Consider the following 18817-nt stretch of genomic DNA (forward strand, 5'->3'; position numbering starts at 1 on the left):
GTGACTCCGCTGGCTGCATGTTTGTTCCAGGTGTGACTCCGCTGGCTGCATGCTTGTTCCAGGTGTGACCCTACTGGCTGCATGCTTGTTCCAGGTGTGACCCTGCTGGCTGCATGCTTGTTCCAGGTGTGACTCTGCTGGCTGCATGCTTGTTCCAGGTGTGACTCCGCTGGCTGCATGGTTGTTTCAGGTGTGGCTCCGCTGGCTGCATGCTTGTTCCAGGTGTGACTCCGCTGGCTGCATGCTTGTTCCAGGTGTGACTCCTCTGGCTGCATGCTTGTTCCAGGTGTGGCTGCATGCTTGTTCCAGGTGTGACTCCGCTGGCTGCATGCTTCTTCCAGGCGTGACTCCGCTGGCTGCATGTTTGTTCCAGGTGTGACTCCGCTGGCTGCATGCTTGTTCCAGGTGTGACCCTACTGGCTGCATGCTTGTTCCAGGTGTGACCCTGCTGGCTGCATGCTTGTTCCAGGTGTGACTCTGCTGGCTGCATGCTTGTTCCAGGTGTGACTCCGCTGGCTGCATGGTTGTTTCAGGTGTGGCTCCGCTGGCTGCATGCTTGTTCCAGGTGTGACTCCGCTGGCTGCATGCTTGTTCCAGGTGTGACTCCTCTGGCTGCATGCTTGTTCCAGGTGTGGCTGCATGCTTGTTCCAGGTGTGACTCCGCTGGCTGCATGCTTCTTCCAGGCGTGACTCCGCTGGCTGCATGTTTGTTCCAGGTGTGACTCCGCTGGCTGCATGCTTGTTCCAGGTGTGACCCTACTGGCTGCATGCTTGTTCCAGGTGTGACCCTGCTGGCTGCATGCTTGTTCCAGGTGTGACTCCGCTGGCTGCATGGTTGTTTCAGGTGTGGCTCCGCTGGCTGCATGCTTGTTCCAGGTGTGACTCCGCTGGCTGCATGCTTGTTCCAGGTGTGACTCCTCTGGCTGCATGCTTGTTCCAGGTGTGACTCTCCTGGCTGCATGCTTGTTCCAGGGGTGACTCCGCTGGCTGCATGCTTGTCCCAGGTGTGACTCCGCTGGCTGCATGCTTGTTCCAGGGGTGACTCCGCTGGCTGCATGCTTGTTCCAGGGGTGACTCCGCTGGCTGCATGCTTGTCCCAGGTGTGACTCCGCTGGCTGCATGCTGGTTCCAGGTGTGACCCCACTGGCTGCATGCTTGTTCCAGGTGTGACTCCGCTGGCTGCATGCTTGTTCCAGGTGTGACTCCGCTGGCTGCATGCTTGTTCCAGGTGTGACTCCGCTGGCTGCATGCTTGTTCCAGGCATGACTCCGCTGGCTGCATGCTTGTTCCAGGCGTGACTCCGCTGGCTGCATGCTTGTTCCAGGTGTGACTCCACTGGCTGCATGCTTGTTCCAGGTGTGACCCTACTGGCTGCATGCTTGTTCCAGGTGTGACCCTGCTGGCTGCATGCTTGTTCCAGGTGTGACTCTGCTGGCTGCATGCTTGTTCCAGGTGTGACTCCGCTGGCTGCATGGTTGTTTCAGGTGTGGCACCGCTGGCTGCATGCTTGTTCCAGGTGTGACTCCGCTGGCTGCATGCTTGTTCCAGGTGTGACTCCTCTGGCTGCATGCTTGTTCCAGGTGTGACTCTGCTGGCTGCATGCTTGTTCCAGGTGTGACTCCCCTGGCTGCATGCTTTTTCCAGGTGTGACTCTGCTGGCTGCATGCTTGTTCCAGGTGTGACTCCGCTGGCTGCATGCTTGTTCCAGGTGTGGCTCAGCTGGCTGCATGCTTGTTCCAGGTGTGACTCCGCTGGCTGCATGCTTGTTCCAGGTGTGACTCTGCTGGCTGCATGCTTGTTCCAGGTGTGACTCCCCTGGCTGCATGCTTGTTCCAGGTGTGACTCCGCTGGCTGCATGCTTGTTCCAGGTGTGACTCTGCTGGCTGCATGCTTGTTCCAGGTGTGACTCCCCTGGCTGCATGCTTTTTCCAGGTGTGACTCTGCTGGCTGCATGCTTGTTCCAGGTGTGACTCCGCTGGCTGCATGCTTGTTCCAGGTGTGGCTCAGCTGGCTGCATGCTTGTTCCAGGTGTGACTCCGCTGGCTGCATGCTTGTTCCAGGTGTGACTCTGCTGGCTGCATGCTTGTTCCAGGTGTGACTCCCCTGGCTGCATGCTTGTTCCAGGTGTGACTCCGCTGGCTGCATGCTTGTTCCAGGTGCGACTCCGCTGGCTGCATGCTTGTTCCAGGTGTGACTCCGCTGGCTGCATGCCTGTCCCAGGTGTGACTCTGCTGGCTGCATGCTTGTTCCAAGTTTGACTCTGCTGGCTGCATGCTTGTTCCAGGTGTGACTCTGCTGGCTGCATGCTTGTTCCAGGTGTGACTCTGCTGGCTGCATGCTTGTTTCAGGTGTGACTCCTCTGGCTGCATGCTTGTTTCAGGTGTGACTCCGCTGGCTGCATGCTTGTTCCAGGTGTGACTCCGCTGGCTGCATGCTTGTTCCAGGTGTGACTCCGCTGGCTGCATGCTTGTTCCAGGTGTGACTGCTGGCTGCATGCTTGTTCCAGGTGTGACTCTGCTGGCTGCATGCTTGTTCCAGGTGTGACTCCGCTGGCTGCATGCTTGTTCCAGGTGTGACTCCGCTGGCTGCATGCTTGTTCCAGGTGTGACTCTGCTGGCTGCATGCTTGTTCCAGGGGTGACTCCGCTGACTGCATGCTTGTTCCAGGTGTGACTGCTGGCTGCATGCTTGTTCCATGTGCGACTCCGCTGGCTGCATGCTTGTTCCAGGTGTGACCCCTCTGGCTGCATGCTTGTTCCAGGTATAACTCCGCTGGCTGTATGCTTGTTTCAGGTGTGACTCCGCTGGCTGCATGTTTGTTCCAGGTGTGACTCCGCTGGCTGCATGCTTGTTCCAGGTGTGACTGCTGGCTGCATGCTTGTTCCAGGTGTGACTCTCCTGGCTGCATGCTTGTTCCAGGTGTGACTCCACTGGCTGCATGCTTGTTCCAGGTGTGACTCCGCTGGCTGCATGCTTGTTCCAGGTGTGACTCCTCTGGCTGCATGCTTGTTCCAGGTGTGACTCTGCTGGCTGCATGCTTGTTCCAGGTGTGACTCCCCTGGCTGCATGCTTTTTCCAGGTGTGACTCTGCTGGCTGCATGCTTGTTCCAGGTGTGACTCCGCTGGCTGCATGCTTGTTCCAGGTGTGGCTCAGCTGGCTGCATGCTTGTTCCAGGTGTGACTCCGCTGGCTGCATGCTTGTTCCAGGTGTGACTCTGCTGGCTGCATGCTTGTTCCAGGTGTGACTCCCCTGGCTGCATGCTTGTTCCAGGTGTGACTCCGCTGGCTGCATGCTTGTTCCAGGTGCGACTCCGCTGGCTGCATGCTTGTTCCAGGTGTGACTCCGCTGGCTGCATGCCTGTCCCAGGTGTGACTCTGCTGGCTGCATGCTTGTTCCAAGTTTGACTCTGCTGGCTGCATGCTTGTTCCAGGTGTGACTCTGCTGGCTGCATGCTTGTTCCAGGTGTGACTCTGCTGGCTGCATGCTTGTTTCAGGTGTGACTCCTCTGGCTGCATGCTTGTTTCAGGTGTGACTCCGCTGGCTGCATGCTTGTTCCAGGTGTGACTCCGCTGGCTGCATGCTTGTTCCAGGTGTGACTGCTGGCTGCATGCTTGTTCCAGGTGTGACTCTGCTGGCTGCATGCTTGTTCCAGGTGTGACTCCGCTGGCTGCATGCTTGTTCCAGGTGTGACTCCGCTGGCTGCATGCTTGTTCCAGGTGTGACTCTGCTGGCTGCATGCTTGTTCCAGGGGTGACTCCGCTGACTGCATGCTTGTTCCAGGTGTGACTGCTGGCTGCATGCTTGTTCCAGGTGCGACTCCGCTGGCTGCATGCTTGTTCCAGGTGTGACCCCTCTGGCTGCATGCTTGTTCCAGGTATAACTCCGCTGGCTGTATGCTTGTTTCAGGTGTGACTCCGCTGGCTGCATGTTTGTTCCAGGTGTGACTCCGCTGGCTGCATGCTTGTTCCAGGTGTGACTGCTGGCTGCATGCTTGTTCCAGGTGTGACTCTCCTGGCTGCATGCTTGTTCCAGGTGTGACTCCGCTGGCTGCATGCTTGTTTCAGGTGTGACTCCGCTGGCTGCATGCTTGTTCCAGGTGTTACTCTGCTGGCTGCATGCTTGTTCCAGGTGTGACTCTGCTGGCTGCATGCTTGTTCCAGGTGTGACTCCGCTGGCTGCATGCTTGTTCCAGGTGTGACTCCGCTGGCTGCATGCTTGTTCCAGGTGTGACTCTGCATTCTTGTTGCTTGGATACAGCACTGGGCAGCCTGTTGGCACACAGCCTCTTGGTACTGGGCACTGTGTTGGCATTGTGGGCTGCCCAGGTCTGATCTTTAATCTCAGTTCACAGTTTTATGAGTTTGCTGTTGATCTTGGCTGGCACGGCGGTCGCCTGCACTCTGTAATTTGTTCTTCCTATTATTGTTGTGTTGGGTAAACACTGGTTAGCCTGGCACACAGCAGGAAGGTGTGGCGGGAGTCAGGGAAGGGTTGGCACAGGGCTGTCCCCGGGGGCCGGTACACTGTCTGGAGATAAGTGATGTGCGCATTGCTGCTCTCCAAGAATCTGTCGGCTCCTCGCAATATCACTGCTCCCCCCCCACACCCCACCGTCACTCCGTATATTACAGGGGAAGCTTAATTCCTGTCTTCTGTAATCATTCTAATAAGATAGCCCAACTTTTCCCCTGCTCACTTTGCTGGCTCCCTCCTGTGTGAGTCAGTCTGCGGTGTGGCCTGTGCAGCATGCTGCAGAATCCGTCACTTTGCTGGCTCCCTCCTGTGTGAGTCAGTCTGCGGTGTGGCCTGTGCAGCATGCTGCGGAGTCTGTCACTTTGCTGGCTCCCTCCTGTGTGAGTCAGTCTGCGGTGTGGCCTGTGCAGCATACTGCAGAATCCGTCACTTTGCTGGCTCCCTCCTGTGTGAGTCAGTCTGCGGTGTGGCCTGTGCAGCATGCTGCGGAGTCTGTCACTTTGCTGGCTCCCTCCTGTGTGAGTCAGTCTGCGGTGTGGCCTGTGCAGCATGCTGCAGAATCCGTCACTTTGCTGGGTCCCTCCTGTGTGAGTCGGTCTGTGGTGCGGCAGAAATAGTTCACACAGCTGTAGTTCTATAGGAAGGATGTACAGATCCTTAGAGAGAGAGAGAGATGACCTCTGCCTGAGAGAAGGCTCCTAAAATGGGAGCAGTTGGTAAAACCCAAGACCATATTCTCAAAGCTTTTCTCATCAAATAACTCCCCTTTTCACTATAGAGAGAGAGAGCTGATCCCTGAGAACAAATCATAAAGGGCTGTATCAGTAAGTGAAGGTCCTGTGTACATACAGCGCATGTGTACACGGGTTTACCCGCAACATGCGTGACACAAATCTTCCACTAACCTGCTGCCTGCACTTGGAAGGGTTAATGTGTTTCGTGCTTGTGTAACACGCATAATACACGCAATACATGCCTTGTGTACATGACCCGACTTGTGCAGTGTGTACAGGTCTCACCAATGATTCATGGATGTGTTCCAAGGAACGTTACGTCATGTGATCAGCGGACCAGGATAATAAGTCATACAGACAGATCAGGAGGGGGAAGTCATGTGATCAGCGGACCAGGATAATAAGTCATACAGACAGATCAGGAGAGGGAAGTCATGTGATCAGCGGACCAGGATAATAAGTCATACAGACAGATCAGGAGAGGGAAGTCATGTGATCAGCGGACCAGGATAATAAGTCATACAGACAGATCAGGAGGGGGAAGTCATGTGATCAGCGGACCAGGATAATACGTCATACAGACAGATCAAGAGGGGGAAGTCATGTGATCAGCGGACCAGGATAATAAGTCATACAGACAGATCAGGAGGGGGAAGTCATGTGATCAGCGGACCAGGATAATACGTCATACAGACAGATCAAGAGGGGGAAGTCATGTGATCAGCGGACCAGGATAATAAGTCATACAGACAGATCAGGAGAGGGAAGTCATGTGATCAGCGGACCAGGATAATAAGTCATACAGACAGATCAGGAGGGGGAAGTCATGTGATCAGCGGACCAGGATAATAAGTCATACAGACAGATCAGGAGGGGGAAGTCATGTGATCAGCGGACCAGGATAATAAGTCATACAGACAGATCAGGAGAGAGAAGTCATGTGATCAGCGGACCAGGATAATGAGTCATACAGACAGATCAGGAGGGGGAAGTCATGTGATCAGCGGACCAGGATAATAAGTCATACAGACAGATCAGGAGAGGGAAGTCATGTTATCAGCGGACCAGGATAATAAGTCATACAGACAGATCAGGAGAGAGAAGTCATGTGATCAGCGGACCAGGATAATAAGTCATACAGACAGATCAGGAGGGGGAAGTCATGTGATCAGCGGACCAGGATAATAAGTCATACTGACAGATCAGGAGGGGGAAGTCATGTGATCAGCGGACCAGGATAATAAGTCATACAGACAGATCAGGAGAGGGAAGTCATGTGATCAGCGGACCAGGATAATAAGTCATACAGACAGATCAGGAGAGAGAAGTCATGTGATCAGCGGACCAGGATAATAAGTCATACAGACAGATCAGGAGAGAGAAGTCATGTGATCAGCGGACCGGGATAATAAGTCATACAGACAGATCAGGAGAGAGAAGTCATGTGATCAGCGGACCAGGATAATAAGTCATACAGACAGATCAGGAGGGGGAAGTCATGTGATCAGCGGACCAGGATAATAAGTCATACAGACAGATCAGGAGGGGGAAGTCATGTGATCAGCGGACCAGGATAATAAGTCATACAGACAGATCAGGAGGGGGAAGTCATGTGATCAGCGGACCGGGATAATAAGTCATACAGACAGATCAGGAGAGAGAAGTCATGTGATCAGCGGACCGGGATAATAAGTCATACAGACAGATCAGGAGGGGGAAGTCATGTGATCAGCGGACCAGGATAATAAGTCATAAAGACAGATCAGGAGGGGGAAGTCATGTGATCAGCGGACCAGGATAATAAGTCATACAGACAGATCAGGAGGGGGAAGTCATGTGATCAGCGGACCAGGATAATAAGTCATACAGACAGATCAGGAGGGGGAAGTCATGTGATCAGCGGACCAGGATAATAAGTCATACAGACAGATCAGGAGGGGGAAGTCATGTGATCAGCGGACCAGGATAATAAGTCATACAGACAGATCAGGAGAGAGAAGTCATGTGATCAGCGGACCAGGATAATAAGTCATACAGACAGATCAGGAGGGGGAAGTCATGTGATCAGCGGACCAGGATAATAAGTCATACAGACAGATCAGGAGGGGGAAGTCATGTGATCAGCGGACCAGGATAATAAGTCATACAGACAGATCAGGAGGGGGAAGTCATGTGATCAGCGGACCAGGATAATAAGTCATACAGACAGATCAGGAGAGAGAAGTCATGTGATCAGCGAACCAGGATAATAAGTCATACAGACAGATCAGGAGGGGGAAGTCATTTGATCAGCGGACCAGGATAATAAGTCATACAGACAGATCAGGAGGGGGAAGTCATGTGATCAGCAGACCAGGATAATAAGTCATACAGACAGATCAGGAGGGGGAAGTCATGTGATCAGCGGACCAGGATAATAAGTCATACAGACAGATCAGGAGGGGGAAGTCATGTGATCAGCGGACCAGGATAATAAGTCATACAGACAGATCAGGAGAGAGAAGTCATGTGATCAGCGGACCAGGATAATAAGTCATACAGACAGATCAGGAGGGGGAAGTCATGTGATCAGCGGACCAGGATAATAAGTCAAACAGACAGATCAGGAGAGAGAAGTCATGTGATCAGCGAACCAGGATAATAAGTCATACAGACAGATCAGGAGGGGGAAGTCATGTGATCAGCGGACCAGGATAATAAGTCATACAGACAGATCAGGAGAGGGAAGTCAGGTGATCAGCGGACCAGGATAATAAGTCATACAGACAGATCAGGAGAGAGAAGTCATGTGATCAGCGGACCAGGATAATAAGTCATACAGACAGATCAGGAGGGGGAAGTCATGTGATCAGCGGACCAGGATAATAAGTCATACTGACAGATCAGGAGGGGGAAGTCATGTGATCAGCGGACCAGGATAATAAGTCATACAGACAGATCAGGAGAGGGAAGTCATGTGATCAGCGGACCAGGATAATAAGTCATACAGACAGATCAGGAGGGGGAAGTCATGTGATCAGCGGACCAGGATAATAAGTCATACTGACAGATCAGGAGGGGGAAGTCATGTGATCAGCGGACCAGGATAATAAGTCATACAGACAGATCAGGAGAGAGAAGTCATGTGATCAGCGGACCAGGATAATAAGTCATACAGACAGATCAGGAGAGAGAAGTCATGTGATCAGCGGACCGGGATAATAAGTCATACAGACAGATCAGGAGAGAGAAGTCATGTGATCAGCGGACCAGGATAATAAGTCATACAGACAGATCAGGAGGGGGAAGTCATGTGATCAGCGGACCAGGATAATAAGTCATACAGACAGATCAGGAGGGGGAAGTCATGTGATCAGCGGACCAGGATAATAAGTCATACAGACAGATCAGGAGGGGGAAGTCATGTGATCAGCGGACCGGGATAATAAGTCATACAGACAGATCAGGAGAGAGAAGTCATGTGATCAGCGGACCGGGATAATAAGTCATACAGACAGATCAGGAGGGGGAAGTCATGTGATCAGCGGACCAGGATAATAAGTCATAAAGACAGATCAGGAGGGGGAAGTCATGTGATCAGCGGACCAGGATAATAAGTCATACAGACAGATCAGGAGGGGGAAGTCATGTGATCAGCGGACCAGGATAATAAGTCATACAGACAGATCAGGAGGGGGAAGTCATGTGATCAGCGGACCAGGATAATAAGTCATACAGACAGATCAGGAGGGGGAAGTCATGTGATCAGCGGACCAGGATAATAAGTCATACAGACAGATCAGGAGAGAGAAGTCATGTGATCAGCGGACCAGGATAATAAGTCATACAGACAGATCAGGAGGGGGAAGTCATGTGATCAGCGGACCAGGATAATAAGTCATACAGACAGATCAGGAGGGGGAAGTCATGTGATCAGCGGACCAGGATAATAAGTCATACAGACAGATCAGGAGGGGGAAGTCATGTGATCAGCGGACCAGGATAATAAGTCATACAGACAGATCAGGAGAGAGAAGTCATGTGATCAGCGAACCAGGATAATAAGTCATACAGACAGATCAGGAGGGGGAAGTCATTTGATCAGCGGACCAGGATAATAAGTCATACAGACAGATCAGGAGGGGGAAGTCATGTGATCAGCGGACCAGGATAATAAGTCATACAGACAGATCAGGAGGGGGAAGTCATGTGATCAGCGGACCAGGATAATAAGTCATACAGACAGATCAGGAGAGAGAAGTCATGTGATCAGCGGACCAGGATAATAAGTCATACAGACAGATCAGGAGGGGGAAGTCATGTGGTCAGCGGACCAGGATAATAAGTCATACAGACAGATCAGGAGAGAGAAGTCATGTGATCAGCGGACCAGGATAATAAGTCATACAGACAGATCAGGAGGGGGAAGTCATGTGATCAGCGGACCAGGATAATAAGTCATACAGACAGATCAGGAGGGGGAAGTCATTTGATCAGCGGACCAGGATAATAAGTCATACAGACAGATCAGGAGGGGGAAGTCATGTGATCAGCGGACCAGGATAATAAGTCATACAGACAGATCAGGAGAGAGAAGTCATGTGATCAGCGGACCAGGATAATAAGTCATACAGACAGATCAGGAGGGGGAAGTCATGTGATCAGCGGACCAGGATAATAAGTCATACAGACAGATCAGGAGGGGGAAGTCATGTGATCAGCGGACCAGGATAATAAGTCATACAGACAGATCAGGAGAGGGAAGTCATGTGACCAGCGGACCAGGATAATAAGTCATACAGACAGATCAGGAGGGGGAAGTCATGTGATCAGCGGACCAGGATAATAAGTCATACAGACAGATCAGGAGAGAGAAGTCATGTGATCAGCGAACCAGGATAATAAGTCATACAGACAGATCAGGAGGGGGAAGTCATTTGATCAGCGGACCAGGATAATAAGTCATACAGACAGATCAGGAGGGGGAAGTCATGTGATCAGCAGACCAGGATAATAAGTCATACAGACAGATCAGGAGGGGGAAGTCATGTGATCAGCGGACCAGGATAATAAGTCATACAGACAGATCAGGAGGGGGAAGTCATGTGATCAGCGGACCAGGATAATAAGTCATACAGACAGATCAGGAGGGGGAAGTCATGTGATCAGCGGACCAGGATAATAAGTCATACAGACAGATCAGGAGGGGGAAGTCATGTGATCAGCGGACCAGGATAATAAGTCATACAGACAGATCAGGAGGAGGAAGTCATGTGATCAGCGGACTAGGATAATAAGTCATCAGAACTAAACCATAAAGCTCGCCATACATCTAGTGATTATGATTCAATCAACAAAGCGATCGACTTTATTAAGGAATGGATGGAAAGTCGATGGACTAGTGACCCACACACTGCAATGATATCCTATGGGATTCACCTTCACATTTGGTCTGACCGATGTTGTGTCTCCATGCTCTGAATGCAAAAAAAGCTTCATTTTTACAATAATTATGTATAAATGATTTAGTCAGTGTTTGCCCATTGTAAAATCTTTCCTCTCCCTGATTTACATTCTGACATTTATCACATGGTGACAGTTTCACTGCTGGCTGGTGATGTCAGTGGAAGGAGATGCTGCTTGCTTTTTTGCCAGTTGGAAACAGCTGTAAACAGCTATTTCCCACAATGCAACATGGTTCACAGACAGGAAACTGCTAGGAGTACCATGGTCCTCAGAGTTTCTTCTGAGAGGGGTTTCACCACAATATCAGCCATACAGCGCCCCCTGATGGCCTGTTTGTGAAAAGGAATAGATTTCTCTTGGGAAAGGGGGTATCAGCTACTGATTGGGATGAAGGTGAATTCTTGGTGGGAGTTTCTCTTGAAGAGCCAGTCCAGTGATGCACAACACAAGCTCTGCCATTCTGAGGGCCATTATTATGTAATCCGTTACAGTGGAGCTGAACTCTTACACAGAGACATGCATCCTGTATGTGTTTAGAGAGTTTAGCCTGTCTAATATCCCCTCATCCGTCACTAATCACCACTGTAATTTGATCTCTCAGCTGTGTCAGCTGGCTGCCTCAGCAGAGCAGCTAATTTTTAAACACAGGAGGTTAACCCTATGTCTGCCTCCATGAAAGCAGGCAGTAGAAATACTGCATTTATTGCAGGATTTGTATCAGCTGTAAAAAATGGAATGTTTTACTTTAAAGGTTATTATGCTGCTGCTTATCTTTATGAGCAGAGAAGACATTCTGAGTTCAGGTCCACTTTATCATCCTGTGTTTACCAATTAGCTGCTCTGCCATGGCAGTCAGCTGACTATCTGCAGGTGTGACGCTGGGATGCTGGATTGTGTGACGCTGGGATGCTGGATTGTGTGGATGCTGGATTGTGTGACGCTGGGATGCTGGATTGTGTGACACTGGGATGCTGGATTGTGTGACGCTGGGATGCTGGATTGTGTGACGCTGGGATGCTGGATTGTGTGATGCTAGGATGCTGGATTGTGTGGCGCTGGGATGCTGGATTGTGTGACACTGGGATGCTGGATTGTGTGACGCTGGGATGCTGGATTGTGTGATGCTAGGATGCTGGATTGTGTGGCGCTGGGATGCTGGATTGTGTGACGCTGGGATGCTGGATTGTGTGACGCTGGGATGCTGGATTGTGTGACGCTGGGATGCTGGATTGTGTGACGCTGGGATGCTGGATTGTGTGACGCTGGGATGCTGGATTGTGTGACGCTGGGATGCTGGATTGTGTGACGCTGGGATGCTGGATTGTGTGACGCTGGGATGCTGGATTGTGTGGCGCTGGGATGCTGGATTGTGTGTCGGGGTCTGTGTAGTTTATGCCACCATGTTAGGATAACAGGCTGGGCATTGTAGTTCAGTGATGACTCAGCTGTGTGTACGGAAACACATCTCTGTTTATCTGTAAATGTTATTATTCCTTTTCTGTATAAACTGTGATGTAATCCTGGCGTGTGCACGAGAAGACACAAGTAATCCAGTGTGATCCCATCACTCCTCCCGAGATTACAGGGGATCAGCCAGGAGACTTCCCCACACCACAGGGTGTCTTCACTACACGCGAACCCTCCACCGAGTGCCAATCGCTACAGACCCTGCCCCCCCCCGCAAGTGCCAACCGGTACCCTCCCGAGTGCCAATCGCTACAGACCCTGCCCCCCCCCGCAAGTGCCAACCGGTACCCTCCCAAGTGCCAATCGCTACAGACCCTGCCCCCCCCCGCAAGTGCCAACCGGTACCCTCCCAAGTGCCAATCGCTACAGACCCTGCCCCCCCCCGCAAGTGCCAACCGGTACCCTCCCGAGTGCCAATCGCTACAGACCCTGCCCCCCCCCCGCAAGTGCCAACCGGTACCCTCCCGAGTGCCAATCGCTACAGACCCTGCCCCCCCCCGCAAGTGCCAACCGGTACCCTCCCGAGTGCCAATCGCTACAGACCCTGCCCCCCCCCCGCAAGTGCCAACCGGTACCCTCCCGAGTGCCAATCGCTACAGACCCTGCCCCCCCCCGCAAGTGCCAACCGGTACCCTCCCGAGTGCCAATCGCTACAGACCCTGCCCCCCCCCCGCAAGTGCCAACCGGTACCCTCCCGAGTGCCAATCGCTACAGACCCTGCCCCCCCCCCGCAAGTGCCAACCGGTACCCTCCCAAGTGCCAATCGCTACAGACCCTGCCCCCCCCCCCCCCCCGCAAGTGCCAACCGGTACCCTCCCAAGTGCCAATCGCTACAGACCCTGCCCATCCACCCCCAAGTGCCAACCGGTACCCTCCTGAGTGCCAACCGGTACAGACCCTGCCCTCCCGAGTGCCAATCGGTACAGACCCTGCCCATCCTCCACCCCCCAAATGCCAACTAGTACCCTCCACCGAGTGCCAATCGGTACCGTCCTGAATTCCAAGTGCTGCCCTCCGACATGCCAAGCGCTATGCCCTCGAATACCTGTCACTGATCTGCCTGCCACTGATCGGTTATCTGCCTGTCACTGATCTGTTATCTGACTGTCACTGATCTGTTATCTGCCTGTCACTGATCAGTTATCTGCCCGGCACTGATCAGTTATCTGCCCGGCACTGATCAGTTATCTGCCTGTCACTGATCGGTTGTCTGCCTGTCACTAATCGGTTATCTGCCTGTCACTGATCGGTTATCTGCCTGTCTCTGATCGGTTATCTGCCTGTCTCTGATCGGTTATCTCCCTGTCACTGATCTGTTATCTGCCTGTCACTGATCTGTTATCTGCCTGTCACTGATCTGTTATCTGCCTGTCACTGAAGTGTTATCTGCCTGTCACTGATCGGTTATCTCTCTGTCACTGATCTGTTATCTGCCTGTCACTAATCAGTTATCTGCCTGTCACTGATCTGTTATCTGCCTGTCACTGATCAGTTATCTGCCTGTCACTGATCTGTTATCTGCCTGTCACTAATCTGTTATCTTCCTGTCACTGATCTGTTATCTGCCTGTCATTGATCTGTTATCTGCCTGTCACTGATCAGTTGTCTTCCTGTCACTGATCAGTTGTCTTCCTGTCACTGATCAGTTGTCTTCCTGTCATTGATCTGTTATCTTCCTGTCACTTATCAGTTATCTGCCTGTCACTGATCAGTTATCTTCCTGTCACTGATCAGTTATCTTCCTGTCACTGATCAGTTATCTTCCTGTCATTGATCTGTTATCTGCCTTTCACTGATCAGTTATCTGCCTTTCACTGATCAGTTATCTTCCTTTCACTGATCAGTTGTCTTCCTGTCACTGATCAGTTGTCTTCCTGTCACTGATCAGTTATCTTCCTGTCACTTACAGCCTGCCCCCGGCTCAGTTGCTGGAGTGTGAGGACTGGGGACACATCGGCTGATGAAGGTATCTATGTTGAAGACAAGGCTGTAACGTTACCAGAAGCGGGAAGTGTGGGAGGAGTTACCAGAGCGGCAGAGAAGACAGACGGAGGGCGTGGTTTATGGACTGAGAACTCCAGCGGTGAGTTAAACATACTGACACCAGTGGCAGTTATCCTAACTGGAGGGGAGAGGGGAGATGCATGGCTGGTGGGAGGGGCAAGAGGCTGTTTGCTCCACCCACAGCTCTGCCGAGTTCTGCCGCTGCACAAATGTGTGGAATCGCCGAGAACTTCAGGGAGAAAGACGGAAACTATGGCAGATAAAATCTGATACTGGGGAGGGATTCATATGATAGGCTGGCTGCTGATAGGTGGGGCTCTGCATTTCCTGTGACTCCTCGGGGGCGGGGCTTGCGATTGCATTCATTATACTGAATGGGGTCGTGGGCCAAATAGCTCCGAAATGCAGCAAAGCATGCGCTGTGGTTCAGTGGGGCATTGCAGCGTGTGGATGGAAACAGCAGACTGTGCAGTCTATGCCCTCTCTGCTGTCCCTGTGTTTGTGTCCTTAGTACTGCAGCCGACAGTGGCGGGGGGGGGGGGGGGGCGCCTGAAAGCGTTCTATATGGAAACAAGCCCTTAGTACTGCTGCCGACAGTGGCAGGGGGCGCTTGGGAGCGTTCTATATGGAAACAAGCCCTTAGTACTGCAGCCGACAGTGGCGGGGGGCGCCTGAAAGCGTTCTATATGGAAACAAGCCCTTAGTACTGCTGCCGACAGTGGCAGGGGGCGCTTGGGAGCGTTCTATATGGAAACAAGCCCTTAGTACTGCAGCCGACAGTGGCGGGGGGCCTGAAAGCGTTCTATATGGAAACAAGCCCTTAGTACTGCAGCCGACAGTGGCGGGGGGGCCCCTGAAAGCGTTCTATATGGAAACAAGCCCTTAGTACTGCAGCCGACAGTGGCGGGGGGTGCCTGAAAGCGTTCTATATGGAAACAAGCCCTTAGTACTGCAGCCGACAGTGGCGGGGGGGCCTGAAAGCGTTCTATATGGAAACAAGCCCTTAGTACTGCAGCTGACAGTGGCGGGGGGGCCTGACAGCGTTCTATATGGAAACAAGCCCTTAGTACTGCAGCCGACAGTGGCAGGGGGCGCTTGGGAGCGTTCTATATGGAAACAAGCCCTTAGCACTGCAGCCGACAGTGGCGGGGGGGGGGGGGGGCTGAAAGCGTTCTATATGTAAACAAGCCCTTAGTACTGCAGCCGACAGTGGCGGGGGGCCTGAAAGCGTTCTATATGGAAACAAGCCCTTAGTACTGCAGCCGACAGTGGCGGGGGGGGGCACTTGGGAGCGTTTTATATGGAAACAAGCCCTTAGTACTGCAGCCGACAGTGGCGGGGGGGCCTGAAAGCGTTATATATATGGAAACAAGCCCTTAGTACTGCAGCCGACAGTGGCGAGGGGGCCTGAAAGCGTTCTATATGGAAACAAGCCCTTAGTACTGCAGCCGACAGTGGCGGGGGCGCCTGAAAGCGTTCTATATGGAAACAAGCCCTTAGTACTGCAGCCGACAGTGGCGGGGGGCGCCTGAAAGCGTTCTATATGGAAACAAGCCCTTAGTACTGCAGCCGACAGTGGCGGGGGGGCCTGAAAGCGTTCTATATGGAAACAAGCCCTTAGTACTGCAGCCGACAGTGGCGGAGGGGCCCCTGAAAGCGTTCTATATGGAAACAAGCCCTTAGTACTGCAGCCGACAGTGGCGGGGGGGCCCCTGAAAGCGTTCTATATGGAAACAAGCCCTTAGTACTGCAGCCGACAGTGGCGGGGGGCCTGAAAGCATTCTATATGGAAACAAGTCCTTAGTACTGCAGCTGACAGTGGCGGGGGGGCATGAAAGCGTTCTATATGGAAACAAGCCCTTAGTACTGCAGCCGACAGTGGCAGGGGGCGCTTGGGAGCGTTCTATATGGAAACAAGCCCTTAGTACTGCAGCCGACAGTGGCGGGGGGGCACATGAGAGCGTTCTATATGGAAACAAGCCCTTAGTACTGCAGCCGACAGTGGCAGGGGGCGCTTGGGAGCGTTCTATATGGAAACAAGCCCTTAGTACTGCAGCCGACAGTGGCGGGGGGCGCTTGGGAGCGTTCTATATGGAAACAAGCCCTTAGTACTGCAGCCGACAGTGGCGGGGGGCGTCTGAAAGCGTTCTATATGGAAACAAGCCCTTAGTACTGCAGCCGACAGTGGCGGGGGGGCACTTGGGAGCGTTCTATATGGAAACAAGCCCTTAGTACTGCAGCCGACAGTGGCGGGGGCGCCTGAAAGCGTTCTATATGGAAACAAGCCCTTAGTACTGCAGCCGACAGTGGCGGGGGGTGCCTGAAAGCGTTCTATATGGAAACAAGCCCTTAGTACTGCAGCCGACAGTGGCGGGGGGGGGCACTTGGGAGCGTTCTATATGGAAACAAGCCCTTAGTACTGCAGCCGACAGTGGCGGGGGCGCCTGAAAGCGTTCTATATGGAAACAAGCCCTTAGTACTGCAGCCGACAGTGGCGGGGGGGCCTGAAAGCGTTCTATATGGAAACAAGCCCTTAGTACTGCAGCCGACAGTGGCGGGGGGCACTTGGGAGCGTTCTATATGGAAACAAGCCCTTAGTACTGCAGCCGACAGTGGCGGGGGGGCCTGAAAGCGTTCTATATGGAAACAAGCCCTTAGTACTGCAGCCGACAGTGGCGGGGGGGCCTGAAAGCGTTCTATATGGAAACAAGCCCTTAGTACTGCAGCCGACAGTGGCGGGGGGGCCTGAAAGCGTTCTATATGGAAACAAGCCCTTAGTACTGCAGCCGACAGTGGCGGGGGGGGCCTGAGAGCGTTCTATATGGAAACAAGCCCTTAGTACTACAGCCGACAGTGGTGGGGGGGCCTGAAAACGTTCTATATGGAAACAAGCCCTTAGTACTGCAGCCGACAGTGGTGGGGGGGCCCCTGAAAGCGTTCTATATGGAAACAAGCCCTTAGTACTGCAGCCGACAGTGGCGGGGGGGCCCCTGAAAGCGTTCTATATGGAAACAAGCCCTTAGTACTGCAGCCGACAGTGGTGGGGGGGGCCTGAAAGCGTTCTATATGGAAACAAGCCCTTAGTACTGCAGCCGACAGTGGCGGGGGGCCTGAAAGCGTTCTATATGGAAACAAGCCCTTAGTACTGCAGCCGACAGTGGCGGGGGGGGCTTGAAAGCGTTCTATATGGAAACAAGCCCTTAGTACTGCAGCCGACAGTGGCGGGGGGGCCTGAAAGCGTTCTATATGTAAACAAGCCCTTAGTACTGCAGCCGACAGTGGCGGGGGGGCCTGAAAGCGTTCTATATGGAAACAAGCCCTTAGTACTGCAGCCGACAGTGGCGGGGGGGCCTGAAAGCGTTCTATATGGAAACAAGCCCTTAGTACTGCGGCCGACAGTGGCGGGGGGGGCCTGAAAGCGTTCTATATGGAAACAAGCCCTTAGTACTGCAGCCGACAGTGGCGGGGGGCGCTTGGGAGCCGGCCCGATCGCGCACAATTGGCTGTAAGGTCAAATCATTCATCTATTTTCACAGCGGGCGTAGATATGCTGTATCCGTGAAAAAAGTGGTGGTTAAATGCAATCCAGATAGGCTGTTGTGACAGCGCAGGTAGAATGTATGTACGGTATGTGCATTCGCCACACTTCTTATGCAAGTCAGAGTCATGACATTTAATATGCATTGTGCACATTTTTCCATCAGAATTTTCTTTTTTGCTATGGACTTGCAAATCGCATACAGTGTCAGGCCCCACTCACACTTAAAAGCACAAAACGCCTGCGATTTTTGCCAGCCGTTTGTGGGAGTGATTTTTCTGCGATTTCACGCAGAAAAATCACTGCACAGTGCAGCGATTTCTCAGCGATCGCGTCTTGCGCTTCTATAGCACTGAAACGCGATCGCTGGGAAATCGCCTGAAAATGGAGCAGAGTATATGTTTGCCTTTCGCGATTTTGGGCGATTTGCGGCGATTAGCGCAAACCGCCCAAGTAAGAACGGGCCCATAGGGATTTATTACACTAGCGCTCTCAAAAGCGGCTGGAGATTGCGGATATAAGTGTGAGAGCAGCGCCAGGCTTCACTAAGGATGAGCACCCTCTGGCTTTAAGGCGCTCGCGTTCTGTCAGTGACATTCGCCCTCCATTCTACTCTTTGCAACAGATCTGCGAATTCTTCACATTTATGGAGCAACTGTGTGAAATGTTTTCTGCAGAGAAATATTTCAGCCACTTACTAATTAGTGACCGCCTGTCAAGTCACGCTGGGGGCGGAGCTCTGCAAGTTTATTCAACCTTCAGCTGCTAATATGGGGACATCACTTTCACTCCATACCTCTCTGGGCGTCACACTGTCGCTATGGTTACTGGCAGTCAGTGAGAGCTGCCAGGAAGCCAGTTAGCTGATTCTTTAAAGGGACCCTCAACAGAGCTCAAAAATGGAAAACTGAAGTGACCTGGGATTTCCTCCAGCCAGCCCCCCCGTAGCCCCTGAGGTCCCTCGGCATCTTCTGGGCCCCCTCTGGTCTCCCGCTGGCGGCTCCATAAGCTGCGCGATCCGTCCGGGAGTCCGGCACAACAGTTTTAATTTAATGACCTCCAGTGTTGGAGCTGTCTCGATTGGGTGTGGCAAGGCATTCCAATGGGTAAGGGCAGCATGACGGAAGGCTCTGGCTCAGAAGGTTGTGATTTGGTC

The 18817-nt window shown here is 52.6% G+C and overlaps 1 protein-coding gene across 3 annotated transcripts in view; it reads left to right on the top strand.

The window, feature by feature from the left end:
• The window catches only part of EPPK1 (epiplakin 1), a 125878-nt gene that overhangs the window by 37099 nt on the left and 69962 nt on the right, over positions 1 to 18817 (top strand). For 2 of the 3 annotated variants that reach the window (XM_068238198.1, XM_068238200.1), the window contains exon 3: positions 14029 to 14202. The exons of the other annotated variant lie outside the window; for it this stretch is intronic. The gene's annotated coding sequence lies outside the window, so the exon portion shown is untranslated. The remainder of the gene's footprint in view (positions 1 to 14028; positions 14203 to 18817) is intronic. 3 annotated transcript variants of the gene reach the window in all.

The sequence above is a fragment of the Hyperolius riggenbachi genome, chromosome 5 (assembly GCF_040937935.1).
Source record: "Hyperolius riggenbachi isolate aHypRig1 chromosome 5, aHypRig1.pri, whole genome shotgun sequence".
Lineage (NCBI taxonomy): Eukaryota > Metazoa > Chordata > Amphibia > Anura > Hyperoliidae > Hyperolius > Hyperolius riggenbachi.